We start from the raw sequence: 9,941 nt of genomic DNA, 5'->3' as shown, positions 1-9,941 counted from the left end.
TTTTTGGTCGAAGACCTTTAGTGAGAGGATCTGCAATCATCCTTGCTGTATCTATATGGGGAACCTCAATAATACCTTGCTTAACCTTCTCGCACACGTAAAGGTTCTTTACATCTATGTGCAAATTACGTTTAGTCAATTTCTCATTTTTCACATATTTTGTAATAGCTTCATTATCACAAAAAAGTATTAAAGGCTTATGTATAGAGTTCACAACCTTTAAATCCGCAATAAAATGTTTTAACCACATGGCACGTTTGGTCGTTTCATAACAACTGATCAACTCTGCATGCATAGGTGAATCTGCGATAATGGATTGCTTAGAGCTTTTCCATAATACAGCTCCCTGAGCCAACATAAAAATATATCTAAAAGTGAATTTTTTACTACTCGAACCACCTGCATAGTCCGAATCAGAATAACCAACTATCTCCAAATGATCTGATTTCCTGTACACCAAGATAAACTCTTTTGTTCTCTGAAGATATCTCAAAACTTTCTTCATCTCCCTCCAATGAGCAATACCTGGATTTTGCTGAAATCTTCCAAGCATCCCAACCACATAACTAAAATCTGGTCTAATGCACATCATAGCATATATCAGACTTCCAACTGCAGACGCATATGCAGTGACAACAATTTTATTTCTCTCAATCTCATTCCTAGAACATTGTTCCTCTGAAAAAATATCTCCTTTTACAACTGGAACCTCACTAGGTGCACAATTTTCCAGCCCAAAAGTTTTTAAAATTTTACTAATATATGCCTTTTGAGATAAACCAAGTGTGTCTGTCGTGCAATCTCTATGGATCCTAATACCTAGGACAAACTCAGCATTGCCCATATCCTTCATATCAAAATGACTTGATAAAAAATTCTTCGTATTATGTATCGCATGAATGTCATTGCTAGCTAGTAAGATATCATCAACATATAAAATAAGAATAATAAAACGACTCCCACTGACCTTGAGATATATGCATTTGTCTCCAAAATTCTCCTTAAACCCATAGCTAGTAATCACTTCATCAAATTTCAAGTACCACTGTCCGTGAAGCTTGTTTAAGCCCATAAATTGATTTCTTTAATTTACATACTTGATGTTCATGTCCCTTAACCACAAAACCTTCAGGTTGAGATATGTATATCTCTTCCTCAAGGTCTCCATTAAGGAATGTTGTCTTCACGTCCATCCGATGTAACTCAAGATCATAATGTGCAATAATAGTAAAAATGACTCTCAAAGAATTCTTTGATGAAACTGGAGAGAAAGTCTCAGAGAAATCAACACCTGACATCTACTTGAAACCTTTAGCCACCAATCTAGCTTTATATCTATCAACATTTCCAAGTGAATCCCTCTTAGTCTTAAAGACTCATTTACACTCCACCGTATTGCGATCTGTAGGTAAATCAGCAAGCTCCCACACCCTATTAACATCTGTATAGTGCATTTCATCTTTTATAGCATCTATCCAACTAGAAGATTCATGACTCTCCATGGCTTCATTAAATGAAGTTGGATCCTCATGCTTGCCAATGTCAACCTCACTAATATACACCTCAAAGTCTTCAGGTATAGCGGACCTCCGAGTTTAGAAGATCTTCTAAGTTGAGCAGGCTCAAAAAGTGGATTAAAACTTAAAGCAAGAAGCTGCATATGAGGAATAACTGAAGGGGTGGGACTATGAGCTCTGAATGGAATCACTAAAGTTGAAATTAAATCTGTAGTAAATAGAATCAAGTCTCTTTCGAGAGACATGCCCCAATCTCCTATGCCACAACATAGATGAATCTTCTCTGATAAAAGCACGGAAAGTATAGAATCAACAAAAAAATAAGAAACATGTATATGAGAATTATCCAATAATAACAGATATAAACCATCAACTAAACAACCATATCCAATTATATTATTACCATAATGAATAGTAACTGATCCATCACCAAAAGAAAACCGAAAACCCAAAGCATTAAGTCTTGAAACTAAAAATAAATTACGCCTAATAGTAGGAACATAAAAAACATCCTGAAGCTTTAAGAAAAAAACCAGTGTGTAACACTAGCAAAATCGTCCCAATAGTTGCAACATGAACTGCATCAGCATTACCCAACACCAATTTTTCCTCAGCCCTGGGTTTTCTCTGGCTTTGAAGTCCCTGTAATGAACAAGAGATATGAATAAATGCACCTGTATCAATCCACCATATATGATTACGCACATTTACTAAGTTGGATTCAAATATTACCATAACAATTTTCATGCCTGTTTTGTTTTTCTTGAACCAATTTTTGTAACTGTAGCAGTCTTTCTTTTGATGTCCTTTCTTATTACAGAACCAACACTCATCATTCGCATTTGCATGATCAATGTCTTTTCCTTTGTTATCCTACTTTCCATTTTTCTGAATTGCCTGATTCCTTTTCTTGCCGCCTTTCCACTTAAAGTTATTCCTGCTTTTACTACTTACGGGAAGATGAGCTGACTCAAATTTATCACCCTTGAGCCGCTTTCCCTCGGTCACACAAAGTGCCAATAGCTGATTAATGTCCCATTTTGTCTCTTGTGAATTATAATTTACCCTGAAAGTATCAAAAAATCTAAGCAGAGAATAGATCACCATGTGGACCAATAACTCATCATCAAATGTGATTCCCTACTCCCTGAGACTATTAACCAGCTTGCATATCTTATAGATGTGCTCCTTCACTGAACCATTGCCATCATAACTGGTTAACATAAGTTGTGTCAGATAATAGTATTGAAGTTGCTTCTTGGTACCCATGAACTATTTCTTAATTAAATCAAGAAGCTCCTTGGCAGTATCAAATACAGGAATACCACCATGAATAGTCACACCAATAGAAGCATGGATCAACCTGATGGCCATGGTATTAGCCTTAGTCCACTTAGCATGCAACAACTTTACTGCTTCAGAAAACTCTTCAGTGATTGCAGCGACTCTTCATAAAGTACGAACTCATAGTCCAAGAAACCCAACATAATATCAACACTTGTCCTCCAAGTAGTATAGTTCGAACCATTCAATGGTTCAATCCTTGTGAGCTATCTTTGAATAGCGGAAGCGTCCATAACTGTAATACATGTTATATCAAATAACATAAAATATGAACAACATATAAAATAATATGTCACAGTTTTAGGGATTATTACTTTAAATCGTGTTTGGGGTTTTAAGCCGAATTTCTCAGAATGTTTTACTATATGCAAAAACCGTCCACCCTGCGGGAACAGATAAAATGTCATCTAAAAATAACCGTTTGACAGAATTTTAGATTTTATTTTACCCCTAAACTTGCGATCAAATCGCACATAGACGTATTTGATTATACTTGAATTGTTGATAAACACTTCTGCTATTTTTTGGCAAGAGGGTTATTTAGTTATAATCAAAGCACTCTCAAATATTCTACTCACTTATCCTACACTAAGACTGTAATACCCCTAATTTTAAAAGGATAGTCTCGGCATTTATTTATTATTTTTATTGTATTTTTGCGTGATTATTTGGTTTAATTTTTTTTATTCATAATTTTATGTGACATGTATTTAGTTGGCATTTATTGTTTAAGTGTTTTAATTGTTTAATTATGACTTTTATAATTTTATGTGACATGTATTTAGTTGGCATTTATTGTTTAAGTGTTTTGATTGTTTAATTATGACTTTTATTTTCGTTAATTGTTTCTTATTTTCTTTAATTGGGTTGTGTATTTAGTTATATGTGTATTTTCTGTAATTGGATGAGTTGGTCATTCTAATGTGTAAATTGGTTTATTTAAATATTTTAATTAGATTAAATTATAATTTAAATTAGTATCAGTTACTATATTAAAATAAATTACTAACTGGTCTAATTTTAAACAGTAGGGTTCCCTAAGAGGTTACGCGTATGTAGCCAAGTATCTTATAACCTAGATAGCAATATGGGCCGACTGACTAGAGTTTTACATTAGGGCTCTGGTTGAATTAAACAAAGCTTAGGGTTTAGGATTTTTACGCCTATTTATACATAATTGTATCTGTATTAAGGGTTGGAAAACCCCTACTCACGTAACATAGAGACAGAGAGTTACAAAGTGAGTTTGTGAGGTTTCCAATCGAGGCTTCAAGATTTGGCTTAGGAAAAGGGAAGAATAGAAGTAATAAGAGGCTAGACAGTGTTGCAGTGGTTGCCGGAAGTTAGGACGACGGCGACAAGTTTTGAGTCTAAAACTACAGGCAAGTTCTTCTCTTTCTCCTTCTCTTTGACTCGTGTTCTGTGCACCTAGATAATCTTTAGGGTTTAACCAATCAATAACTGGAAGATATATGTTTAATATATGTCATGTGAATGATCTGTTTATGTTGAAAATCAATCTGTTACAGTTCATGCATGTCTCGTTTCAGTTTTCTGTTTTTTTAAGCATGTTGCTCTGTTGTAACTTTAGTCTTTGAAATTGCTTTTAATCTCTGTAAGTGAACCATGGGGATGTTATTGGGATTGATATAAGGTCCTTAGGTTCAGTGGTAAAGGGGAACAGAGGGTTTGGAAGAGAACTGAAATTTTTCTTAGATTAGTTTTCAGTGTTGTTCTTCAAGCATACTAATTTAATGGCTTCGTTTAATCTCTGTAATTGGTTTCAAATTATTGTAATAAAATCTTGGGGATGCTATTAGGCTTAAATATGACTCTTAAATTAGTTTTAAAACACAACAGAAAGATTGCAACTGGCCGGAGTTGGAATAGAGGTCAGAACGAAGCTGAAACGGAGAGGAAGCTCGCAGGTGGAGAGAGAGCCGGCTCTGGAATGCCAAGAGCCGGCTCCCACCTGTTTAAAGCCGGCTCCAAGGTGGTGGTAGAGCCGGCTCTTGGCTGATTTAGAGCCTGCTCTATTTTTCTAGAGCAGGCTCTTTCATTTTTGATACATACAGTGTTTTTTTTTGCTACTGTTTGGGCACTTGTGGTTCCTAAACAGTTTTAAAAATTTAATGGGCTTTTTAATAAATAATTTATGATATAGTAAAGGTCTTGAATTGCATCAAATACCCTCTTAGTATTAGTGGAATTAACAGTGCGTTATTTATCAACTTTGCGTACGGTTAACGGTTGGAAGGAAATTTATTGTCTAATTTTGATTTGACAATTTAAGGGGCTATAATATGATTCTAAATTAAATTTTAGATTTATGATGAAGTCTTTTATTTAATAATTTGGACTTGTGGCTTAGTGTGTGGCCCGGTGCTAAAGGGTAAAACAGAAAATAAGTATACAACTTAGTACGCTGTTACTGGATGGAAGGAACTAAATCGCTTGAATTAATTTAGCGATTTATTGGACTATAATATTATTATAGAACTGATTTTAAAAACATGATAGGGTCATTGTTATATCAAATTTGAACTATGCATATTTTGGATGTTAATTGTTAGAATATTAAATTATTTAATGCAGTTACATGGATTAATACTGGTTTTTAATTGCTAGATTGTTAAACTTCTTTCTGCAATTATTTGGTTATTAGTTTTGGATTGTAAATTACTAAAATGTTATATATATGATGCAATTTACAAGGATATGGAGGATTGTATGCACCGGTGTGGGACGGTGTCATACTAGGGACGGTTTAGCTCAAAACGCCTAAACCTAACCTAACGGATTTAAGGAATGGATTTATAAATGATGAATCCTAATTTTGGTTAAGACATATCAACTGCAACAAAGTTGAGTAACTTCCTGGATTAATGGACGGTGGTTCAGTCACATCAACTGAATAAGTTGAGTGTCTAACCAGTTGGTTTGTTGTATGTCAGTTTATTAAATATTTGAACTACATACCCTGGATTTGGACGGACTTTATATATATGTTTATGGTACCACGAGCTGAGCTTGAGTCTCAGACTCATTGGTTAGGGTGCGTATATGCAGTGGATGCGTAACTGGTTATAATAGGTTAAGGTATACCCTGTTAGGTTTAGGTACTCATACCCACCTTTGGGTGCGTATTCGCATGTTGCCTTCTATTCAGGTTGAGACCCCTATTATAGACTAGTGAATGTCCCTTAGTGTGGATATATTTTTACGTATGGACTAGATAGATATTGTGAGGTGTCTACAGTGTATCTGCGTATCGGGTCACTGTATGGATTGCAGTTAGATTAGAACTTGCTCGTGGGTCTGACCCACTCCTTCATCATTCTTTTCAGGTACAGGACGGTTCCAGCCTTAGAGCTTGATCGTGCTTGTCGAGGACAGTCTCACGTCCATCTGATTACGTAGGACTTCTCTCGATGTTTCTAACATTATCTATTTTCAGTTTTCAGTTTCAGTTGAATTTTTGGTTAGGGGTCCACCAATGGATTCCCAAGTTTTAACCTTGGAGTTTTGGAGGATTGGAGTTTTGGAGGATTGAAGTTTTATTTTTCAGTTATGCATAGAGGATTTTATAATTAAATGTTCTTTCAGTTTTATTTCCATCTTTATTATTTCATTTTGTCATCTGTGTTCGCTTTAAAATACTTTAATTGTTTGATATTCCCTCAGGTTTGGGCCTGGGCCTAATCAACCCGTGTTTCGGATCCGAGGGATATCACAGTTGGTATCAGAGCACTCCAGGTTCAAGTGTCTCTAAAACATTTCGTATTAAGACTTCCGCATAGCGTTTTTTTATATAGAGTTCATGTTTAAGATTCGTTGAATTCTTTTACGATTCGTTTAAACTCGTACTGATGTCTGTCTTTCTATGTTAACGGCATGGTTAACACTGGAAGAGGACAGAACTTAAACAATCAACAAAGGATAGCGGCACGTAGACAGCAGGAACGTCTACAACGTCGGCAAATGGAAGAAGTGCAGCAAATGCCAGGGTTTCAGGAGGAGCAGGAGGAAGTTCAACAGACTCAGGGTTGGGTCAGAGATCCAGAGATTCCTCCATACCTCAATGACCTTGTTGCTGGGGCTATAGAGGCTGGGGTAACAGCTGCACTCCGGAACCAACCACAGGTTCAGCAGGCACCTGTACCAGCACCAGTGGTTCAGACGGATTCTTGGGGAAAGGCTAGGAGCTCTTTCACAAAGGGGAGTCCACCTGTGTTCTCAGGCTCAACCGATGTGAGAGCAGCTCACCAGTGGAAACAGGACATTGAGCGTCATCTTCGTTTGGTTCAGTGCACGGAGGTTCAGAAGCAGATGCTTGCTACTTTCAAGCTAGTTGGGGATACACTACAGTAGTGGGAGTCAGTTACCACCCTAGATGAGAGGATGACATTATCTTATGATGAGTTCAGTGGTCGCTTTGATGAGCAATATTTTCCCTATGCAGTCAGGGCAGCTATGAAGACCGAGTTTCTAAATCTGCAGCAGGGAAACATGACAGTGGCGGAGTATGAGCAGCAGTTCACACGCTTGTCTCTCTTTGCACCGGAGGAGGTGGATACAGAGGAGAAGAAGCGCAACAGTTTCTTCAAGGGACTAATGTGGTCTATCAAGAGAGCTATTACAGGTAGTCCAGCTTATACTACCTATGCTCAGGTGGTAGACGCTGCTCTACAACAGTATCAGTTGACTGTGGACATCAGACAGGCTCGTGGTGAGAAGCGGGATGATAAAGACTCTACTAATCAATCAGCTGAAAAGAGGACCGGCAATGGTCACCGGCAAAATGACAAAGGCAAGTTCCAGGGACAACAGCCTTGGAAGAAGCACAATGGTGGTTCTGATGCTCATCGGAATGGGGCACCTATTCAGAGGCAACAGAATGGGGGACCACAGGTAGGACAGGGTTAGCCACAGGCTAACCGACAAAGTAGGCCATTTGGTACTTTCTAGGGTAGTTGTTACACTTGTGGAGAGTATGGTCATACCACCAGGCAGTGTCCTAAAACAGGATAGGGATAGGGACAGGGACAGTATGTGCAGCAGGGACAGAGGGCGCCAGTGCCTCTACCAGCTCCACAGGTTCCACGGATTCAGGGACAGACACATCTGGCTTTACCGGCACCGCCGCAGACTCAGGGACAGGCACCACAACAGTTGCACTATGGCAGGGTGTATAACCCCATGCCACAGGATGTTCAGGCACCTCAGACTATTGAGGGTAAGTTTCCTATTCATGGTTTGCATGGACGTATTTTATTTGATACAGGTGCTACACACTCATTTGTAACTAGGACTTTTGTTACTTTATCTAGGATGAGGACGAGGGTATGCACTAGACCTCAGGGTATTTCTACACCATTGGGTGATACAGCTATTATATATGAGAGTGATGGGCCTGTGACATTAGATATTGGCAGACTCAGATTTCTAACCAATCTACTGGTCCTGGACATGCACACTTATGATATGATACTTGGGATGGATTGGTTGTCTCACTACCATGCTCAAGTTGATTGTTTTGATAGATCTATTATTTTTACCATACCTGGTCAGGATATGTATGTTGTAGCTATGCCACGTTCTAAAGGGGGCGGTAGCACCTATTTGTTCAATGTGGAGGAGGAAAATGAGGAGGGGATTACTGTGCCATTGGATAACATACCGATTGTACAAGATTTCCCGGATGTATTTCAAGAGATTCCAGGGTTGCCACCTAGTCGAGAGATTGATTTTGTGATAGACTTAGCTCCAGGCACTGCGCCTATTGCTAGGGCACCCTATAGGATGGCACCGGTGGAGATGAGAGAGCTGAGGGATCAGATTCAGCAGTTACTCAGCCAGGGTTTTATTCGAAGGAGTACATCAGCTTGGGGAGCACCGGTTCTGTTTGTAAAGAAGAAGGTTGGTTCGCTTCGTCGGTGTATAGATTACAGGGAGTTGAACAAGGTTACGATTCGTAACAAGTATCCTTTGCCCAGGATTGATGACTTGTTTGATCAGTTAAGGGGAGCCACATACTTCTCCAAGATTGATCTACGTTCTGGGTATCATCAGCTGAGGGTTAAAGAGCAAGATGTTCCTAAGACAGCATTTCTCACGAGATATTGTTCTTATGAGTTTCGTGTTATGCCGTTTGGGACGACTTGCAATGTTCATGGACTTAATGATTAGAGTCTTCCGGGCTTATTTGGATCAGTTTGTTATTGTCTTTATTGATGACATCTTGATCTATTCTCGGTCGGAGGACGATCATGCTAGACATCTACGCGTAGTCTTGCAGACGCTTCGTGAGCACCAGTTATATGCCAAGTTCGAGAAGTGTGAATTTTGGCGGCGAAAGGTGAAATTTCTGGGTCACGTGGTGTCAAAAAAGGGGATAGCAGTGGATCCGGCCAAGGTTTCAGCGGTGGTTGAGTGGGTACAGCCTACATCGCCTACTGAGATTCAGAGTTTTCTCGGTCTGGCAGGATATTATAGGAGATTCATCCAGGGGTTCTGCAAGATAGCAGGACCACTCACTCATCTGACCAAGAAGGGTGTACAGTTCGTGTGGGATAAACACTGTCAGCGAGCTTTTGATGAGCTGAAAAGGAAGCTGACTTCTGCACCGGTTCTAGCTACTCCGCAGAGCGGGATAAAGTATCTTGTTTACACGGATGCTTCGTTGCAGGGTCTTGGATGTGTATTGATGCAGGAGGAGTGGCCGATTTCTTATGGATCTCGAAAACTTAAGCCTCATGAGCTTAATTATCCAACACATGATTTAGAGTTAGCAGCAGTGGTCTTTGCCTTGCGTATTTGGAGGCATTATCTGTTGGGTGAGTCCTTCAGATTATTCAGTGATCACAAGAGTCTGCAGTACTTGTTCACTCAGCGGGAGCTAAATATGAGACAGCGCAGGTGGTTGGAGTTTGTGAAAGACTATCATTTTTCTATACAATACCATCCAGGGAAAGCGAATGTAGTGGCGGATGCACTCAGTCGCCGACCTGTTGGTAGTCTTTCTGCTCTATTCACTACTGAGTGGAATGCTTTGAAGAATGTAGATGAGTTGTCGGACGC

Source organism: Cornus florida, unplaced genomic scaffold (assembly GCF_030987335.1).
Source record: "Cornus florida cultivar Cherokee Brave unplaced genomic scaffold, ASM3098733v1 CherokeeBrave_3.0.0_Hap2_Chr04, whole genome shotgun sequence".
In the NCBI taxonomy this organism is placed as follows: domain Eukaryota; kingdom Viridiplantae; phylum Streptophyta; class Magnoliopsida; order Cornales; family Cornaceae; genus Cornus; species Cornus florida.
Note: the sequence above shows the minus strand (reverse complement) of the source record.